Source organism: Canis lupus, chromosome X (assembly GCF_011100685.1).
Source record: "Canis lupus familiaris isolate Mischka breed German Shepherd chromosome X, alternate assembly UU_Cfam_GSD_1.0, whole genome shotgun sequence".
NCBI lineage: Eukaryota > Metazoa > Chordata > Mammalia > Carnivora > Canidae > Canis > Canis lupus.
Window position 1 is genome coordinate 65,608,901 of NC_049260.1, and position 20,603 is coordinate 65,629,503.

The 20,603-nt window shown below is 37.6% G+C and overlaps 1 protein-coding gene across 7 annotated transcripts in view; it reads right to left on the reverse strand.

The window, feature by feature from the left end:
* Positions 1-4,488, reverse strand: part of HDX (highly divergent homeobox) — a 280,805-nt gene extending 276,317 nt beyond the window's left edge. For all 7 annotated transcript variants that reach the window (XR_005386374.1, XR_005386375.1, XR_005386377.1 and 4 more), the window contains exon 1: positions 4,353-4,488. The gene's annotated coding sequence lies outside the window, so the exon portion shown is untranslated. The remainder of the gene's footprint in view (positions 1-4,352) is intronic.
* Positions 4,489-20,603: the final 16,115 nt, after the last annotated feature.

A 20,603-nucleotide genomic window follows, 5' to 3' on the forward strand; every position in this document is an offset into this window, starting at 1 on the left:
CTAAATTTTTGCCACTCTGACAACATATTTTTCATTAGTTTCAGGTCTACAATTTAGTGATATGACAAGTTTATGAGTTTATGCATTATGCTATGTTCACCACAAGTATAACTGTCAATTGTCCCATTACATTGCTATTACAACATCACTAACTGCAGTCCTTAGGATCTTCTTTTTATTCCTGTGACTTATTCATTCCAAAACTGGAAGCCCATATATCATTCTCCCCTTTACCGATTTTGTTCAAACCCCTATTTCCCTCCATTTTAAAGATTCTAAGGATCAACCCAATTAGAACATAACTCTAGTTGCAAAACAATAGGATACCAAGAAGGTAGGACAGCTGCTATTGTAGAGTTCTTTATAGATGACAAATGTATAGTATAGCATTTAGTTGACATGATAAAATCTCATTTATTCAGTTGCCATGTATCTAGATCTCCAGTTAATCCAGAAAATTTTGCTACTAGTTGGTATATGGATGACTCCATTTGCACACACAGGTTTCAGTTTATTGTCTTGAAATTTTACACAGACCAGAAAGGTCTCAGGGTGTTAATGATAGCTTCTGAATATACTAACATCTCCAGATCCCATCTAATTCAGAATATATTTTTCTAAAATTCTCATTACTTACTTCCAAACCAGTATGCTTAGATATAATATACTCTATACAAGTATATTAAGACACCACCAACTTCATGTTTAGCTGACTCCGCTGTAAAATCAAAATCAACAATTCAAGTATTTTGACTCTGGGGTTACAATACACAAAAATATATAATTCCTTCTGGAAGTATAATTTTTGAAGCAGAACTAATTAAATATCTTAAAAATTATATTTTGTTTGTACAAAATGTAATGCCATTCTTTTCAACCAAGACAGAGCAAGTGTGTTTTAGTAAAATACCTAAAAAGAAATATAAGTGTACACCATTTGGTCAAGTTTAGAAATCAATGATTTTGTAGAAGTAGTATGCTATTCATGGAAAACATTATGATATAAAACACACACACACATATACACATTGGGCTGGGACTCGAGAGACTTAGGTTCTTGCTAAAGCTCTGCCTAAGATTCACTGCATATTACCTTGGTCAAGTATAGTTTGGTGATTCAGAGTCAAAGCAGACCTATGTTTGAATCCTGACTGTGACATTTTGTAGTTGTATGGCCCCAGGGAAGTCAACTACTTTAAGTCACTGTTTTTGCATTTGTAAAATGAGAAATAATACTAGAAACTATCTCATAGGGATGTGGTGAGGTTTAAATGTGAAAACATATATAAAGTTGTTAGCACAATGCCTGGCATTAAGTGCTTAATAAATATTAGCATTTATTAATTCTGTTAAGTTACTTCACTTCTCTAGACTTCAGCTTCCTCATACATAAAATGGGGGGACTAGCTTATCATTATAAAATCCCCTCCAGCTCAAACTAAAACTTAAATGAGAAAAGTCCAATGCCATCCTCTTATTCAGGCAGGAATTGTAAAATAAACCTTAAAACATGAATACCACACTCTTATTTTTTCATATTTTATTTTAAGCTTTCTAAAATGGGTAGCATAACGCTAAGCATTACATATTCTATCTAGAGTGTCCGACCTTTGAACAGTTTAGTCTATTAGTCTACATGTAAATGTCTGGGTAAGTCTTATTAATTACTATGAAATGGCTACAAGCTAAAACACTTTGAGGGAATTTGCATAATGTAGGTAATAAGAGAAAAAGTCGAGAATAAAGGATTTGCTTTATAATAAATAACATTCATTGTTCACTCATAATGATATAGGAAAATGATTTCTAAATGTAAAGGTTATAATACTTATTCTAGAATGTTTTTTATCCATGTTTCTTAAACCACAAGCTTTGATGTGATAATGGTTGGGAAGTAGAAGCCAAAGTGAAATCTGTAGAAAACCTCTATATTAAATTGTAATCACACTTTCCTTCAAATATAACTAAGCTTTATGAAACAATGAAGTTTGAAGCCGAAGGGGTAGATATACTGATATACAGTAGCAATTATGGCAGCCATCACAATGATAAGCTCTGACTCAATATATGTACACATGAAAACTACCAGTGATAGACAATGTAAAGCAGTGATTTCAAGATACATTGCAGCAAAAAGAGTAAACAATTAGTAAGTACTAGCAAAGCATACATGATGTAATGTCATCAAAGAGAAATACAGAAAATAGAAAATGACTTAGTATTTTTAAAACTGGGAAAATTACAGACAGAACCACTTCTGGGATAATGTCCCTTTGGTCTCCTTTATGAAGACAGTATATATTTGGGAGCCACCCACTATATAGATATATCCATGTTGCCTATTCTCTGACTCACATTAAAGTTTATTCAGTCACTGGAGGGTCTCTTATCTGACCAATGATGAATACATTTTCACACATATACAGTTCTCTCTATAACAATTATACTTTGCTACCCAAGAAATTGGGATACAAAAAAACATGCATAGTTATAGATATTTCAAATAATCATCTGGGTGCTGTAGGCAGAGGATAAAGAATGAGGTTGCACGGTCCCAATACTTAAGAAGGGGTTTAAAATCCAGTTGAGAAATTTAGTCTAACACACGCACACACACAAATAAGGGGACGATATAAAACAGGCTATAAGAAAGTGACAACTACAAGAACTGATGTAGGAGTTCTAGAAAAGGTGAGCTTAATAATAGTTGGGTTACACTTGGAAGGCACTTATGGAGAGGTGTAACTTGAGTCTCCAAATTGAGGAAGATCTGAATAGGCAGAAAGTGAGGGCATCCTGGATTAAGGGAGTGGTAGTGGTGAAAAGAGCAAAGCTCTGGAGGTAGATTGTTCAGGTATATTGAGGAGAATTGTGCACTGAAAAATCAAGTAAAATAAGGTCCCCATGATACAATGAAGCCAGATTATTAAATTTTTGCAATCTGACTGGAATTAGACTTGGAAGAATAAAAAAAAATTCCAAGAATATTTTGGTGAAGAAAGTGATTTGCTAAAACGAGTGTTCACTAACCATTATTAATCTGGCAGGATGAATTAGGGATTTGGGGCACAAGTGAAAACTGGTTAGGAGGTTCCTGGAATGACTATATGGGTGATGAGAGCTTAGATTGTAGAATAAAGGAAGAATTATAAGAGTGAGCTTTCAAAGGAAAATTCACCAGGATTTGATAATCACTTAACTATAAGAAACGAGAAAAAAAAATCAGAGCTCTCCGTGAAATAGTCAGGAGTTAACACTACTGTACAATTTTTCTACCAAGGACAAACAGGCAGGTTGTTCCTCACAACTGCTAAGTAATATTGCCCCTCTCAAAGAAGGAGAGTTAGAAAGGATCTCCCAAACAGAATTTTACTTTCTTGTTTTACACAGAGGATGGAAGGAAGGAAGCCTCAGTACCAAACCAGAAAGGGAAACCAAGGTTTTGTAAGAAACCATTCCAAGAAAGAAAAAAAGAGAGAAGAAAGTTAAATTTTTTACTCTGAGTCTCTCCAAAAAAGTTTAAGTTTCAAAATCACTGAGTGGCACCTCAAATCAGAGTTCACTCAAAATTAAAAGTTGGATTTGCTTGAATAGTGTTCTTTTTTTAAATGGTTTCTCATCTCAGTAATTTCTATTCCACAAATTACTTTCCGAGTTTTTTCAATTATTACAAACCTGACATTTGTAGATTAAGAACTTGCTTTCTTAAATTCATCAGGTCCATTTGGGGTCTGGGTATGCCCAGTAAGCCAGATTCAAAATAACTGGCAGATCCCTCTCCAGCAAGAGGCGCTTGAAATACCACACAGACAACTCCCCAGCCCTTTCGGCCCGGAGCTCAGCCCCACCTCCTCCAGCGAAACAGAAAAGGCGCCTGCGCAAACTCCATGTCTATTCTTCTCGCCACGAACTCCCCCCTTCCCCCAAGATCTCAATGCGCAAGCGCGGCACTCAGTGCGTTTGAGTAGGGCTGTGAGAAATCTGCTGTCCAGTGAAATCTAGAAGTGGTAGAATTCACTACCAACCCCCCGCCTCCTTTCTTCGCAGGCAGAGGTGCCACTTCCTCCTACTCCGAAGCCAGAGCGCATCCCAAACATTGCCGTCTCTCGGAGCAAGGTCCTTTGCTCTCTAGCAATACCCACTGTATCCCTAGCCTCAGCTCTTTTTTAACCTCATGCTGCCGCCAGCTTTGGCTCAAATAGTAGAGGCAGTTAGCTCCCCAAAAGACGCAGGGGTTTGTTGGCAGCCTCTTTAGGCCTCTGGACCTATAAGCCCCCCACTGGGCAGAGCATTAGCTCCTTGCCTTGCTCATCCTCCTTCGCCCTTCACACCCACCCAGGCTGGGTCCTTACCTCGGGGCGTGGTGCGGTCACGGGAAGGATCGGAGAATCCCAAATCAGGCCGGTGCTGGAGCAGGCAGATTCAGCAAGATTTTTCCTGGGTCTCACTGTCTCCTCAGACAATGAAATCAGCGTGTCCGATCATCAATTCTCATCATGATTGTGACGTCACAAAAGACAGCGACCAATGGGAGCCCGAGATCAGCTCCGGACAGTCCCTGGCCTCAGCCCAGAACCCAAGAGTGGGGAGAGGGGGAGGAAAGATAGCTGCCTGCAGTGGGGCTGCCTCTTCTCCGCACATATCAGCTGTGTCCAAGGCCAGACCTCTCTGTACCTCTCTCTTCCTGAATAGCTGTGGACACCCAACATCCCTGTGACTATAGTAGTTATATTCCTCCATTTGGGCAGGTGCTGCCTGGTCTTACAATTTGAGATTCTTTTTTCAGCAGAATTTTTGCATGCCAAACTCAAATGATCACATACAGAATTAATAGTTGTTTTTTTTTTTTTTTTTTGTGGTCAGTGTTCAATTGACATGTACATACTCAGTGTTACTAAAATCAAGAAGGTCTCCATCAATCCTTTGGAATTTATCAATAAAAGCAAGTGTACTGTTTTATGTGACCAGCTGACTCTGCGACTATAACAAGAAATTAAAACTATGAGTTCTATTCACCTAGCCTCAATCCCTGTTCTGCCAGAAGTTACTTGCATGATCACCATTACACCCTTGCAGAAAAGAAGCAAGCAAGCAAGCAAGCAAGAACTTAAGCCATATGTTTCATCTGTTAACACACACTTGGTACCCTCCCCAAATTTGCTGGGTGCCATGAGAGATGTACAATTTATTGGTCCTATGCTATTACAGAATTTATAACATCATTCAGAAGGCAAGATTAGCATGCATTCACGACAATAAAATTAAGTACATTGTTAGGTGCTCAATCATCAACTATAGACAAGAGATACATTGTTTAATGACTGGAAATACTAGTGAGGTGATAATAGTGGGGAAGAATTTTATTTTGTAATTGAAACTTGAGATGGTTCTTGAATGGTGGAGAAGAGAGGACTGAAACCACTGTCTTAACAAAGAAAGAATAAGCAAAAGTAGGAAAGCATAGATAGATGTGCTATGAGGAAATCCATGATGAACTCAGCTTAGCAAATAGAGAGCATATATGAGAACTAGTGGGGAAATAGGCTGATAATAAACGTCTTTGAAAGTAGACAGAGAGCTTTCGTTTTATTAAAAGCAACTGAAGACCCTAGGGCAAGAAGACCCTCAGTCTTCTACAATCATCTACAAAGCAGCTTGAGTGATTGTTTTAAGAGGAAAGTCAAATCATGCCCAGCTCCAGATTGTCCAATAGTTTACATTCACATATACTATAAACTGCGTATTTCCTACCATAGTTTCAAGGTCCTAGATGAGCTGGCCTTTACCATATTTCTGTCCTCAACTTTTGTCATTCTTCAATTAACTTACTTTCAAATCACATGGGCCTTCTTTCCACTTCTCAAACAAACTAATCTCATGATCACATCAGGACCCTTACACAATTGTTCAGTTTGATCTCTGTATTACTTTACTCCATCATTTGATTCACATCTCTGCTCAAATGTAACTTCTTTAAAATTAATCTTTTTAAGATTTTAAAGAAGTCACACTGCAACCCTATTTCAAATTGTGATCTTCTCGACATTTCATCTACTTCCCTATATTCCTTTCCTGTTCTATTTTTGCTCATAGCACTTATTGCTATGTAACATACTCTATGTATTTAGTTATTGCAAATATAAGCTCCATAAGGGCAGGATTTTTTGTCTATCTTATATATTTTTATATCCCTGGCATGCAGAAGAGTCCTGGATATAAGGTAGAGAAATCAGTAACTATTTGTTTAATGAATGACTGAAAGCAAATTTTTGAAGTAATTAGTCATCAATTTGCAGTTTGAATCTGATTGACGATAGGCTGGAGAAAGAAAGATCAGTTAGACAGTTGTAATGGTAATACATTTTCTAGATGACTTGGGCCTAGATCAGGATAATAAGAGCAGCAATGAAGAGAAATTATTGAATTTCAAATAAAGAATGATTAGGATGAAAATGGAGGATTCAGATATGGCCTACCTATTATAGAGTAAGTAATTACTGCATAGTTTATTTAATCATTTTTTAAGTAGTCTCCATATCCAGCATGGACCCCAATGCAGGGCCTGAACTCCCAACCCTGAGATCAAGACCTGAGCTGAAATCAAGAGTTGGAGGCTTAACCAACTGAGACATCCAGGCACTGCAGTACCTACTGTATATCCTGAACTGAGGTGATTTGAGAGAAAAAGAAAAGAAGGATCCCAACCCTTAGAGAATTTATAGTCCAACTGATAAGAAGACAAATATGAAACCAGAGTACAAAAAAGTAATCAAATTCATCCAGTCGCTTATTCTTCTTTTCCCTTCACACTCTATGTCTAAGTCATCTCTGAATCCTGTAGGTGGCACCTTCAAAATATGTCCGAAATCTGAGCACACCTTATTTCTTCCATTACTACTACAACTACAACAATCAAAGTCACTATCATTTTTAGCTTGAACCACGAAAAATCATCTTACATGGTTTGCTATTTTCTACTACTACCTTCTTTAATACTTTCACTTAACTGCTGTCAAAATATTCTTTATAAAGTTGAATAGGACCATATTACTCCCCAACCTAAAGCTCTCCAAATGCTTCCCAACACATTAACAATAAAATCCAAAATCCTTGTTATGGTTTATTTCCTACCACTTCTTTCTACCTTGGTTCACTATGCTACACTGATTTTTTTTTTCTCCTTCTTTCTTTCTGGAAATCCTGTTCCCTCTTTGGAGACTTTGCACTTGCAATGCCTTCTTAGAAAACGCTTCCAGATCTTCACATAGCATACTACTTCACTCAGGTGGCCAGCTAAAATTTACCACCTCAGATGTGTCTTTGTGGAACAATCTGTTTAAAATAGCATCCCCAAATCACACTATCTCCTCCATTCTCTTGCTGTGCATTATTCTTCTCAAATAACTTTGGGAAATCACATAATTTGTTTATTTATTTTGCCTTTCCCTAATGGGTTAGGATTTTATTTCTCTTATTTATTGTTATATCCCCAGTACCTAGAATTGTACCTGGCATGAAACTTTGTTGAATGAATGGATGTAGAAAAGCATAGATTGTGTCGTGTAAGCTAGAATAATTGGTTTTTAGAAATCAGAGATATTTCTTGTACCATGTCATAGATATCCATCCCTATTCTACACACAATGTGTCAATTAAAACCATGTTTATTGAATTTGTGGATAAAAAAATATCTGGGGAAATAATTAAAGCATGGATATTAACCATGATTTCAAAGATCTCAAAGACTCAAAATTCAAACGCAGCAAGATCAAATTTGAGAGCACTGAACAGTTAAGTCTTACTTTTAGGTTTATAAAAAAGCAACTGCACAAGTACAGGATGGGCAATAAACACTTAAGATGGGCAAATTTTATTTAAAAAATTTATAAATTCAGTATGAGTTGATATACCATAGCTATTAAGGAAGATAATTAAGACTTAAACTACATTTAAAAAGTTAACATCTAAAGCAAGAAAGAGTCCTATAATCCTTAACCCTGATCAGACAAAATCTGCTCTATTCAGTCGATTATTTTTTTTAAATTCATAAATGGGGGCACCTGTGTGGCTTGCTCAGTTAAACATCTGACTCTTGATTTCAGCTCAGGTCATGATCTTTGGGTCCTGAGATTGGGCACCACATGGAGCTCTGCACTCACCACGGAGTCTCCTTAGGATTCTCTTTCTCCCTCTTCCCCTTCCTTGCTTACACAATAGATAGATGATAGATAGATAGATAGATAGATAGATAGATAGATAGATAGATAAAATATTTTTAAAATTTCATAAATGGCTGCATCTAGAGAAGAGAGACCAGGAATGATGAAACATCTTAAAAAATATATGATATGAGGCAAGGTTCCAGGAAGTGAGGATGCTTAGTTAAATTCAAGAAAGATCTGGAGAAAATAGAACTACCTTCAAATAGTTGAAAGACTACCAGAAATGAAAGACAGACTTATTGTGTGGTTCTCAAAAAGGCAAAACCAAAGCCCAAAATGAGAACTGATAAGGGGACAAGTTTCAGTTTAACATTCAAGTTTTCAAAACTGATGGGGGCTGCTTTGTGAAGTCAAAAGGCATCAGATCACTAGAAATGTTTAAGCATAATAACCATCAATCAGGAAGAAAGGCTTATCTATGTTGTGTGACTGCTAAAATCCATTCCAAAATGAATTTTTCATTTTGGAATGAAATAGATTTATCTATTCATGAGAAACACAGACTGAGAGAGGCAGAGACACAGGCAGAGGGAGAAGCAGGCTCCTCACAGGGAGCCTGATGGGGAACTAGATCCCAGATGCTGGGATCATGACCTGAGCCGAAGGCATGTGCCCAACCGCTGAGCCACCCAGGCGTCCCCCAGCATGAAATTTTCTAATCTTTGTGTCATGTCAGATAAGAATTAGTTCAGAATATGCCTTCAAAGTAGAAGAGGGTTTGTTTTTTTAGGATTTGGCTTGGTGGAGCTGAATAGGAGGGAAGTTCTAGGTTGGGGCGCCACTAATAAAAGACAAAAAATTACTGCTTTCCAGTTCTTCAGTAGATAGAATCTAAATAAAACATTTTCGCAGTGCATTTTGGGTCAGTGTGGAGCTCTGTGCACCAAAGAAAGTGCTTTCTTTTCTTTTTTTAAAAAGATTTTTAAAATTTATTTATGAGAGAGAGAGAGAGAGAGACGTAGGCAGAGGGAGAAGCAGGCTTCCCGCTGCGAGGCTTATGAGGACTGGATCCCAGGACCCCAATCCCAGGACCCCGGGATCCTGAGATCACAACCTGAACCAAAGACAGACCCTCAATCACTGATCCACCCAGGGACCCCAAAGAAAGTGCTTTTGACCTTTATTTTTGCTGTTTAAACGTTCCGCATTAATAAGCAATTCATTTCCAGTTCATCTTAACCAAGTCAGTCACTTATTAAAATATGTGAAACCTGACCATATTATCCCAAACCACAGCTATTAACAACATGGCTTGCTAAGTTTTCAAAAACTAACTTCTAAGGTGCTGAAAATTAGATTGATCTCCCTGGTAGGGCCAATCTTCACTATAATTAGAGGCTCAATGCTTTGTAGATTATTGAGGCTCTTCTCTTTCACTTTTTTGCTGTCCAACTTTTAGACATTTTCAGCTTACTGATATTGCCAATCAAATTTGTAAACCAAAAATTAATGAGAAAATTAAAATTAGCTGCTGTCCTTTAAATGTTCTTGATACAAAGCAAAACAATTTTAAAATGAAAATGCAAAAAAAAAAAGAAAACACAATGTTAAATTTGTATGTTCTCAATAGACTTCATACATTCTCAATAGACTTCAATTATCCATGACAGTCTTATTATTAGGATCCTGGTTAGTTAAAAAGATGCCAGTTGAAAAAACTTGCCTCAGCTGTGGGCCAGGTCAGAGTAAAATCAAGAAGGAAAATATACTATGGCACAAACCTTTGGTGGGAACCTCCTCAAAATCATCAACATATCCTCTTCTGCTCTGAAGATACTTTTTTGAAAAGTATTTTATTTAAATTTCAGTTAGTTAACATACAGAGTAATATTAGTTTCAGGTGTACAGTCTAGTGATTCAACAGTTACATCAACATCTGGTGCTCATCACAAGTGCATTCCTTAATCCCCATCACCTATTTAACCCATCCCCCCCACCACCTACCCTCTGGTAACCATCAGTTTGGTTTCTAAAGTTTCCTGTTTCTTGGTTTGCCTCACTCTTTCTCTTCCCCTATTGTCATTTCCTTTGCTTTTCAAATTCCACATATGAAGGAAATCATATGGTATTTGTCTTTCTCTGATTGGCTTATTTTGCTTAGCATATACTAACTCCATCCATGTCATTGCAAATGGCAAGATTTCATTATTTTATATTGCTGAATAATATCCCATTTTATATACATACCACAACTTCTTTATCCATTCATGAGTGGATGAACATTGGGACTCTTTCCATAATTTGGCTATTGTTGATAATGCTGCTATAAGTATCAGGGTGCATGGATCCCTTCAAATTACTATTTTTGTGTTCTTTGGATAAATACCTAGTATAACTCTATAAATAACCTCTACAGAATATTATTATTTTTTTAATTTTTATTTATTTATGATAGTCACAGAGAGAGAGAGAGAGAGAGAGAGGCAGAGACACAGGCAGAGGGAGAAGCAGGCTCCATGCACCGGGAGCCCGATGTGGGATTCCATCCCGGGTCTCCAGGATCGCGCCCTGGGCCAAAGGCAGGCGCCAAACCACTGCGCCACCCAGGGATCCCTCTACAGAATATTATATTTCTTCTTTGTACTTTCGTTATTAAGGGACTTCATTTATAGAAAATATATTTAATGAAATTTGTTTTCCTAGTAAATTTCAAAAATGAAACTGATTTTGAAGTTGCACTGTGGTTTTTAAGATGCAATTCAATGTGTATTACTAATATTCCTATTTGTTTCTACTTAAACCAAGCACGTTTTCCCCGGACCGATAGCATAATCATCTGGAAATTTGTTAGAAATGTAAATCTGAGGGCCCTACCCACAGATTAAGAAACTCTGAGAGTAAGACTCAGCAACCACTGTTTTAGCAAGCCCTCTAGAGAATCCTTGTGTATGATAAATATTGAAATCCAATTTATTAAGTTATAAGTTATAAGAGGGAATATCAGAGGCAATTTCATTGCATAAACTTTGATTTAGCTCCTATTATGTTCAGTCTTATATAATTTGCTAAAATCATGATTTTTGTCCTCAAAATATTTGTAGACTAATTCAGTAGTCAAAGACTTAAAGAGAAAATGCAAAATAGTGACATAGAGATGGAAGGGGGGGCAGGAATTGTGAGTGGATCCAGGAAAACTAAAGTTATGAGAGTAAGTGATTGTCTTTGTATCATGGAGTTCTATATCTCATATGTCCACAGCTATATTCCTCATATGGCTCCAGATGCTTTTCCCTTTAGTCACGCTATTGATGGCAAGATAAAGCAAGAGACCAGAACCTCAGTTATTCTAACTTGGCAGTTGTGCAATAGCAAAACATTTAAAAAGGAAAAAAAGAAAGAAAGAAATATTTTTATACATCCAGGAAAAAGTCCACTTATAAATATCTTCCTCGAGCACATAATAAAATTGATTCTTGTTTTTCTAATTCCATATTGAAATATATCTGCAGAATTTTACCAGATATGTAGGGGACCTACATATTTGTGTTGATTGACTTCAGGAAGCAATTTGAAGCCTATTTATATAAGAAAAGAATTAGACTACTTTCTCAATGTTAAACTGCCTTTTCTTTAAATTTAAAGTTGTTGTCAGCCACTCAGGGGATTCAGGGATCCTTTTGTTACTATGACATAGTCATGGATCCTTTTTCCAGAAACATACACACATACATACATACATTTCCTATAGATCATCTTTTTTTAAAAAGATTTATTTATTTATTCATGAAAGACACAGAGTGAGAGACAGAGGCAGACACATAGGCAGAGGGAGAAGCAGGCTCCATGCAGGGAGCCTGATGTGGGACTCGATCCCAGATCCTGAGATCCCAGGATCACGACCTGAACCAAAGACAGGTGCCCAACCGCTGAGCCACCCAGGCGTCCCTCCTATAGATCATCTATGAACTTGCTGGAGTGGGTAGACTGTAGGAAATAACTCTTTTGTTGTATCTTCAAAATGGTCCAAAAAAAAGCAAAATGGTCCAAAAAATTATGTTTGGTCCTAAAAGTGCCAGTAGTAGTCCAGAGAAATTATCCAGAAAGAGATTAGTTAGTTATTTAGCACTATGAGGTATAGGCCATTCCAGAATGCCTCAAATTAGTATTCTCTGCAAGTTTTCACCCCCAAACCACATAAATATATCAGCCAGACATCCATAATTTGATATGAAATCTCGTCTATCTCTAAGGAAACTAAAAGATCTGAGGATTTGAAAGGACCAGTAGTCCTCAGGTCAAATCAAGGGATATACATTGAGAATACTTTTACCCAAATAAGGAAAATGTATCTGAAGAAGCACAGATACATGCTTTCTATCTGTGCTATCAAAGAAGATAGTAAAAAAGCCTAATTTTTCTAAACTAATATTTGAGTTAGAGGGAGAATTGGGGAAGGAAAGACAAAGAAGAGCTCTTAAATAAAATCTTTTTTAAAATGAGATAGATTTTTTTCATTACTTTTTTAAAAGATTTTATTTATTCATGAGAGATACACAGAGAGCCAGAGACATAGGCAGAAGGAGAAGTAGGCTCCCTGTGAGGACTCTGATATAGGATTCGATCCCAGGACCCTGGGATCATCACCTGAGCCAAAGGCAGATACTCAATCACTGAGCCACCCAGGTGCCCTAAACCTATCTCATTTTATACATCATTTTGCCATCACTTTTTATGAATGAGGAAAACAAAGTAAAAGAAAGAAAAGTGAATTATCTAACTTCGATGGATCAGTACTTTACTAAATGATATACTTTTGATCAAATAGAGTTCATGATTATTTGAAAGTCACTATTAACAATTGTGTCATGTTAAGGCCTAGATAACGGATGTAAATGGAGGCAAAAGATTTGACAAGTCAAATTAATGGATTCAGGAGCTGGACTTAAGTCAAGGTAGAACTGATGATCTGAAACCATGTGAATGGAACAATCCTATATATATATATATATATATATATATATATATATATATATATATATAAAATCTCCAACAGTCAGAAGCAAACAGTGAAATCAGAATTATAGATAGTCAGGGAAAACAAAAAGACGTGCAGGAGGGTGTTTAGGTGGCTCAGTCATTTATTTGTCCAATTCTTGATTTTAGCTCAGGTCATGATCTCAGAGTCCTGAGATCTAGTCCCACAGTGGCTCTGCTTACTGGATATGGAGTCTGCTTAGGATTCTCTCTTCTCCCTCTCCCTTTGCCCCCCTCTTTCTTAAAAGCAAAAAGATATTTAGCAAAACTCACAGAAGGCAAGATTCTGAACTCAGAGGTGGAAGACTGGGTTACAGAAATCAAGAATGTAGTTAAAGAAAATAAGCATCAAAAAGAAGTCAAAGTACTGGGAAAACAGTACGTTAGAACCTAAGTTGGCAGGAAAAAGATGGGCAGATTCCAATACAAAAGTCAAGTTGAAAAGAAAGAAGCCAAAGATCAAAGAAGATAAACTAAGGCCAGGCAAATTTGATTTATTTAATAATTAAAAAATTGAGTGGTCAGGGAATCAAAGCCAATCAAGAAATAGCAGCCAGGGCAGCCTGCGTGGCTTGGCGGTTTAGCCCCTGCCTTCCGCCCCGGGGCATGATCCTGGAGACCCAGGTTCGAGTCCCACATCGGGCTCCCTGCATGGAGCCTGCTTCTCCCTCTGCCTGTGTCTCTGCCTCTCTCTCTCTCTCTGTGTGTGTGTGTGTGTCTTTCATGAATGGATGAATAAAATCTTTTTAAAAAGAAAGAAAGAAATAGCAGCCATATAAGCACAGAGGATGTATAAGTAAAAGGATATATGTATTATATAAATATTATATATAATATAAATATATATCTAACCATTGTCCTTTTTTAAAAGTTTTAATTTAAATTCCAATTAGTAAAGGGAGGAGGGAAAATGGTGGAAAGATAGGGGACCGGTCTTTCATTTGGTCCCTTGAATTCACGTAGATATCTCTCAATTCATTCTGAACCTGTGATTTCAAACTGAGATCTAAGAAAAGAATTGCTTCAATTCTACAAATATAAAAGCACAACTTTTTGCAAAGTAGGAAGTGCAGAGAAGTGAACCTGAGGGGATATACTGGAAGATAAATGGGCAGGGTGGGGGGAAAGCCTCTCTAAGCCATCTACCAGGAAGTGATATAACAGCAGAGTGCAAAATTGGAACTTTTAGCAGTCTGCTCTGGTAAGGGACATCCTTGCCTGAAAGCTGCTAAGGTGGAGAAGTGGGCAAAATCATAGGTGGGAAAGTATGGTCTCAGGATCCTTGGGGTCACAGAAAGAATGGGAGTGACTGAGTGTGGCAGAGAACTAAGCATTGGAGCAGGGAAGTTGGGCTACAATCAGTGAGCCCCGGAGTGCGCTCTCAGCTCATGTTGCCATAAAATGTGAAGTCAGGTATGATCAAGCAACTGCTGCCAGAGCAGGTGCCCAGAAAGTGGTAGTACCACAGTAAGATCATGCTTCTTCCCCCATGAGGATTTGATTTGAGCACAGGAGTCTGCAGAGATTATGTCGAAAAAAAAAAATTGACTGCTTTTCCCTGAGGGTGCACTGAAAAGTGGGACTGACATCATTCAGTTTCAGGGCTGGAGATTGGGGCACTGCATTTTTATTTATTTTTCTTCTTCAAGCTGCACAGAAAGCCTTCAGGAAACAAAAGCCACATAGAGCAGCCCAAAGCAGCTTACACTGAGCCTGGCCTCCTGGTAAAGGGTTGCACAATTCTGCTTCAGCTCCAACTGATAATCAGTGCAAAGGCCCCATCCCAGAAGATGAGCAGGAACATCAGACTAATATCGAGTTTATACATCACACAGAACTAAAAACTACTGTATGCGGGGAAAATAGTATATGGGATTTGAGGTTTTTTCTCATGAGTCTTTGGTATTCCAATTTAAAATTTTCTTTTTCTTTTTTTCCATTTCAACTATTTTCTTATATTATTAACTCTTCTTTTTAAGACTTATTTTAATTTACATTTTTCATCTACATTTTAAAGATCTATTATTCATTTTTGCTTCCTTTCACTGTATTCAAATTTATTTTTGGGTAGAAATAAGTGTTTCATTTTTTTAATAAATTTATTTTTTATTGGTGTTCAATTTGCCAACAAACAAATAACACCCAGTGCTCATCCCGTCAAGTGCCCCCCTCAGTGCCCATCACCCATTCGCCCCCACCTCCCACCCTCCTCCCCTTCCACCACGCTTAGTTCGTTTCCCAGAGTTAGGAGTCTTCATGTTCTGTCTCCCTTTCTGATATTTCCCACACATTTCTTCTCCCTTCCCTTATATTCCCTTTCACTATTATTTATATTCCCGAAATGAATAAGACCATATAATGTTTGTCCTTCTCCAATTGACTCATTTAACTCAGCATAATACACTCCAGTTCCATCCACCTTGAAACAAATGGTGGGTATCTGTCATTTCTATTTCTAATGGCTGAGTAATATTCCATTGTATACATAAACTACATATTCTTGATCCATTCATCTTTCGATGGACAGCGAGGCTCCTTCCACAGTTTGGCTATTGTGGACATTGCTGCTAGAAACATCGGGGTGCAGGTGTCCCAGCATTTCATTGCATCTGTATCTTTGGGGTAAATCCCCAGTAGTGCAATTGCTGGGTCGTAGGGCAGGTCTATTTTTAACTCTTTGAGGAACCTCCACACAGTTTTCCAGAGTGGCTGCACCAGTTCACATTCCCACCGACAGTGCAAGAGGGTCACTCTTTCTCCACATCCTCTCCAACATTTGTGGTTTCCTGCCTTGTTAATTTTCCCCATTCTCACTGGTGTGAGGTGCTTTCTCACTGGGGTTTTGATTTGTATTTCCCAGATGGCAAGTGATGCGGAGCATTTTCTAATGTGCGTGTTGGCCATGTCTATGTCTTCCTCTGTGAGATTTCTGTTCATGTCTTTTGCCCATTTCATGATTGGATTGTTTGTTTCTTTGGTGTTGAGTTTAAGAAGTTCTTTATAGATCTTGGAAACTAGCCCTTTATCTGATATGTCATTTGCAAATATCTTCTGCCATTCCGTAGGTTGCCTTTTAGTTTTGTTGACCGAATCCTTTGCTGTGCAAAAGCTTCTTATCTTGATGAAGTCCCAATAGTTCATTTTTGCTTTTGTTTCTTTTGCCTTCGTGGATGTATCTTGCAAGAATTTACTGTGGCCGAGTTCAAAAAGGGTATTGCCTGTGTTCTCCTCTAGGATTTTGATGGAATCTTGTCTCACATTTAGATCTTTCAACCATTTTGAGTTGATCTTTGTGTATGGTGAAAGAGTGTGGTCTAGTTTCATTCTTCTGAATGTGGATGTCCAATTTTCCCAGCACCATTTATCTTTCTTCCAGTGGATAGTCTTTCCTCCTTTATTGAATATTAGTTGACCATAAAGTTCAGGGTCCACTTCTGGATTCTCTATTCTGTTCCATTGATCTATGTGTCTGTTTTTGTGCCAGTACCACACTGTCTTGATGACCACAGCTTTGTAGTACAACCTGAAATCTGGCATTGTGATGCCCCCTGCTATGGTCTTCTTTTTTCATATTCCCCTGATTATTCGGGGTCTTTTCTGATTCCACACGAATCTTAAAATAATTGTTCTAACTCTCTGAAGAAAGTTCATTGTATTTTGATAGGGATTGCATTAAACTTGTAAATTGCCCTGGGTAACATTGATATTTTCACAATATTAATTCTTCCAATCCATGAGCATGGAATATTTTTCCATCTCTTTGAGTCTTCCTCAATTTCTTTCAGAAGTGTTCTCTAGTTTTTAGGGTATAGATCCTTTACCTCTTTGGTTAGGTTTATGCCTTGGTATCTTATGCTTTTGGGTGCAATTGTCAACAGGATTGACTCCTTCATTTCTCTTTCTTCAGTCTCATTGTTAGTGTAGAGAAATGCCACTGACTTCTGGGCATTGATTTTGTATCCTGCCACGCTAGCAAATTGCTGTAAGAGTTCCAGCAATCATGGGGTGGAGACTTTTGCGTTTTCTAAGTAGAGTATCATGTCATCGGGGAAGAGGGAGAGTTTGACTTCTTCTTTGCCAGTTTGAATGTCTTTAATGTCTTTTTGTTGTCTGATTGCTGAGGCTAGGACTTCCAGTACTATGTTGAACAGCAGTGGTGAGAGTGGACACCCCTGTCTTGTTCCTGATCTTAGGGGAAAGGCTCCCAGTGTTTCCCCATTGAGAATTATATTTCCTGTGGCCTTTCTGTAGATGGCTTTTAAGATGTTGAGGAACGTTCCCTCTATCCCTACACTCTGAAGAGTTTTGATCAGGAATGGATGCTGTATTTTGTCAAATGCTTTCTCTGCATCTAGTGAGAGGATCATATGGTTCTTGGTTTTTCTCTTGCTGATATGATGAATCACATTGATTGTTTTATGAGCATTGAACTAGCCTTGTGTCCCGGGGATAAATCCTACTTGGTCATGGTGAATAATTTTCTTAATGTACTGATGAATCCTATTGGCTAATATATTGTTGAGAATTTTTGCATCCACGTTCATCAGGAATATTGGTCTGTAATTCTCCTTTTTGGTGGAGTCTTTGTCTGTTTTTGGAATTAAGGTGATGCTGGCCTCATAGAACGAATTTGGAAGTACTCCATCTCTTTCTATCTTTCCTAACAGCTTTAGTAGAATAGGTATGGTTTCTTCATTAAATGTTTGATAGAATTCCCCTGGGAAGCCATCTGGCCCTGGACTCCTGTGTCTTGAGAGGTTTTTGATGACTGCTTCAATTTCCTCCCTGGTTATTGGCCTGTTCAGGTTTTCTATTTCCTCCTGGTCCAGTTTTGTTAGTTGTGGCTTTCCAGGAATGCGTCCATTTCTTCTAGATTGCCTAATTTATTGGCGTATAGCTGTTCATAATATGTTTTTAAAATCGTTTGTATTTCCTTGGTGTTGGTAATGATCTCTCCTTTCTCATTCATGATTTTATTAATTTGAGTCTTCTCTCTCTTCTTTTTAATAAGGCAGGCTAACGGTTTATCTATCTTATTAATTCTTTCAAAGAACCAACTCCTGGTTCTGTTGATCTGTTCCACAGTTCTTCTGGTCTTGATTTCGTTGAGTTCTGCTCAAATCTTTATTAACTCTCTTCGTCTGCTCGGTGTAGGATCTAGTTGCTGTTTTTTCTCTAGCTCCTTCTTGTGTAAGGTTAGATTTGAATTTGAGTCCTTTCCAGTTTTTGAATGGATGCTTGTATTGCGATGTATTTCCCCCTAAGGGCTGCTTTTGCTGCATCCCAAAGATTTTGAACAGTTTTATCTTCATTCTCGTCTCCATGAATCTTTTAAATTCTTCCTAAATTTCCTGGTTGACCCTTTCATCTTTTAGCAGGATGGTCCTTAACCTCCACGTGTTTGAAGTCCTTCCAAACTTCTTGTTGTGATTTAGTTCTAATTTCAAGGCATTATGGTCTGAGAATATGCAGGGGACATCCTAATCTTTTGGTATTGGTTCAGACCCGATTTGTGACCCAGTATGTGGTCTATTCTAGAGAAAGTTCCATGTGCACTTGCGAGGAATGTGTATTCAGTTGCATTTGGATGTAAAGTTCTGTAGATATCTGTGAAATCCATCTGGTCCAGTATATCATTTAAAACTCTCGTTTCTTTGGAGATGTTGTGTTTAGAAGACCTATCGAGTGTAGAAAGCGCTAGATTGAAGTCACCAAGTATAAGTGTATTATTTTCTAAGTATGTCTTAACTTTGGTTATTAATTGATTGATATGTTTGGCAACTCCCACATTCGGGGTATATATATTGAGGATTGTTAAGTCCTCTTGTTGGATAGATCCTTTAAGTATGATATAGTGTCCCTTTTCATCTCTCACTACAGTCTTCGGGGTAAATTTTAGTTTATCTGATATAAGGATGGCTATCCCTTCTTTCTTTTGAGGACCATTTGTATGGTAAATGGTTCTCCAACCTTTTATTTTCAGGCTGTAGGTGTCCTTCTGTCTAAAATGAGTCTCTTGTAGACAGCAAATAGATGGGTCCTGCTTTTTTATCCAGTCTACCACCCTGCGCCTTTTGATGGGGACATTAAGCCCATTCACGTTCAGAGTTACTATTGAGAGATATGAGTTTAGTGTCATCATGATATCTATTCAGTCCTTGTTTTTGTGGATTGTTCCACTCGACTTGTTCTTAAAGGGGAATTTTAAGAGTCTCCCTTAAAATTTCTTGCAGAGCTGGTTTGGAGGTCACATATTCTTTCAGTTCCTGCCTGTCTTGGAAGCTCTTTAACTCTCCTTCCATTCTGAATGAGAGCCTTACTGGATAAAGTATTCTTGGTTGCATGTTCTTCTCATTTAGGACCCTGAATATATCCTGCCAACCCTTCTGGCCTGTCAGGTCTCTGTGGAGATGTCTGCTGTTACCCTAGTACTCCTCCCCATAAAAGTCAGAGATTTCTTGTCTCTTGCTGTTTTAAGGATCTTCTCTTTATCTTTGGAATTTGCAAGCTTAACTATTAAATATCAAGGTGTTGAACAGTTTTTATTGATTTTAGGGGGGGGAATCTCTCTATTTCCTGGATCTGAATGTCTTTTTCCCTTCCCAGATTAGGAAGGTTTTCAGCTATGATTTGTTCAAATACATATTCTGGCCCTCTGTCCCTTTCGGCACCCTCGGGAACCCCAATTAAACGTAGGTTTTTCTTTCTCAGGCTGTCATTTATTTCCCTTAATCTATCTTCATGGTCTTTTAATTGTTTGTCTCTTTTTTCCTCTGTTTCCCTCTTTGCCATCAACTTGTCTTCTATGTCACTCACTCGTTCTTCCACCTTGTTAACCCTCGTCGTTAGGACTTTTAGTTTGGATTGCATCTCATTCAATTGATTTTTAATTTCTGCCTGATTAGATCTAAATTCTGCAGTCATGATGTCTCTTGAGTCCTTTATGCTTTTTTCGAGAGCCACCCGTCGCTGTATAATAGTGCTTCTGAATTGGCTTTCTGACATTGAATTGTAATCCAGATTTTGTAACTATGTGGGAGAGAAGACTGTTTCTGATTCTTTCTTTTGAGGTGAGGTTTTCCTTCTAGTCATTTTGCTCAGTGCAGAGTGGCCAAAAACATGTTGTATTGGGAAAAGGAGAAAAAGAGAAAGAGAGTAGGAAAGAAAAAAGAAAAAGAAAAAAGAAAAACGGAATAAAAAAAGAAAAATGAAAGAAGAAGAAGAAAGAAAGGGAAAAAAAAAGCATAGGGGAAGCAACCAGAAATCTAAAAGCAAAAAAAAAAAAAAAAAAAAAAAAAAAAAAAAAAAAAAACAAACACAACCAAATAAAAACAAACAAACAAAATAAATAAAATAAAAAAAAAAAAACAAAAAAAAAAAAACACGGGGAGTGTCTTCTGATTCTGT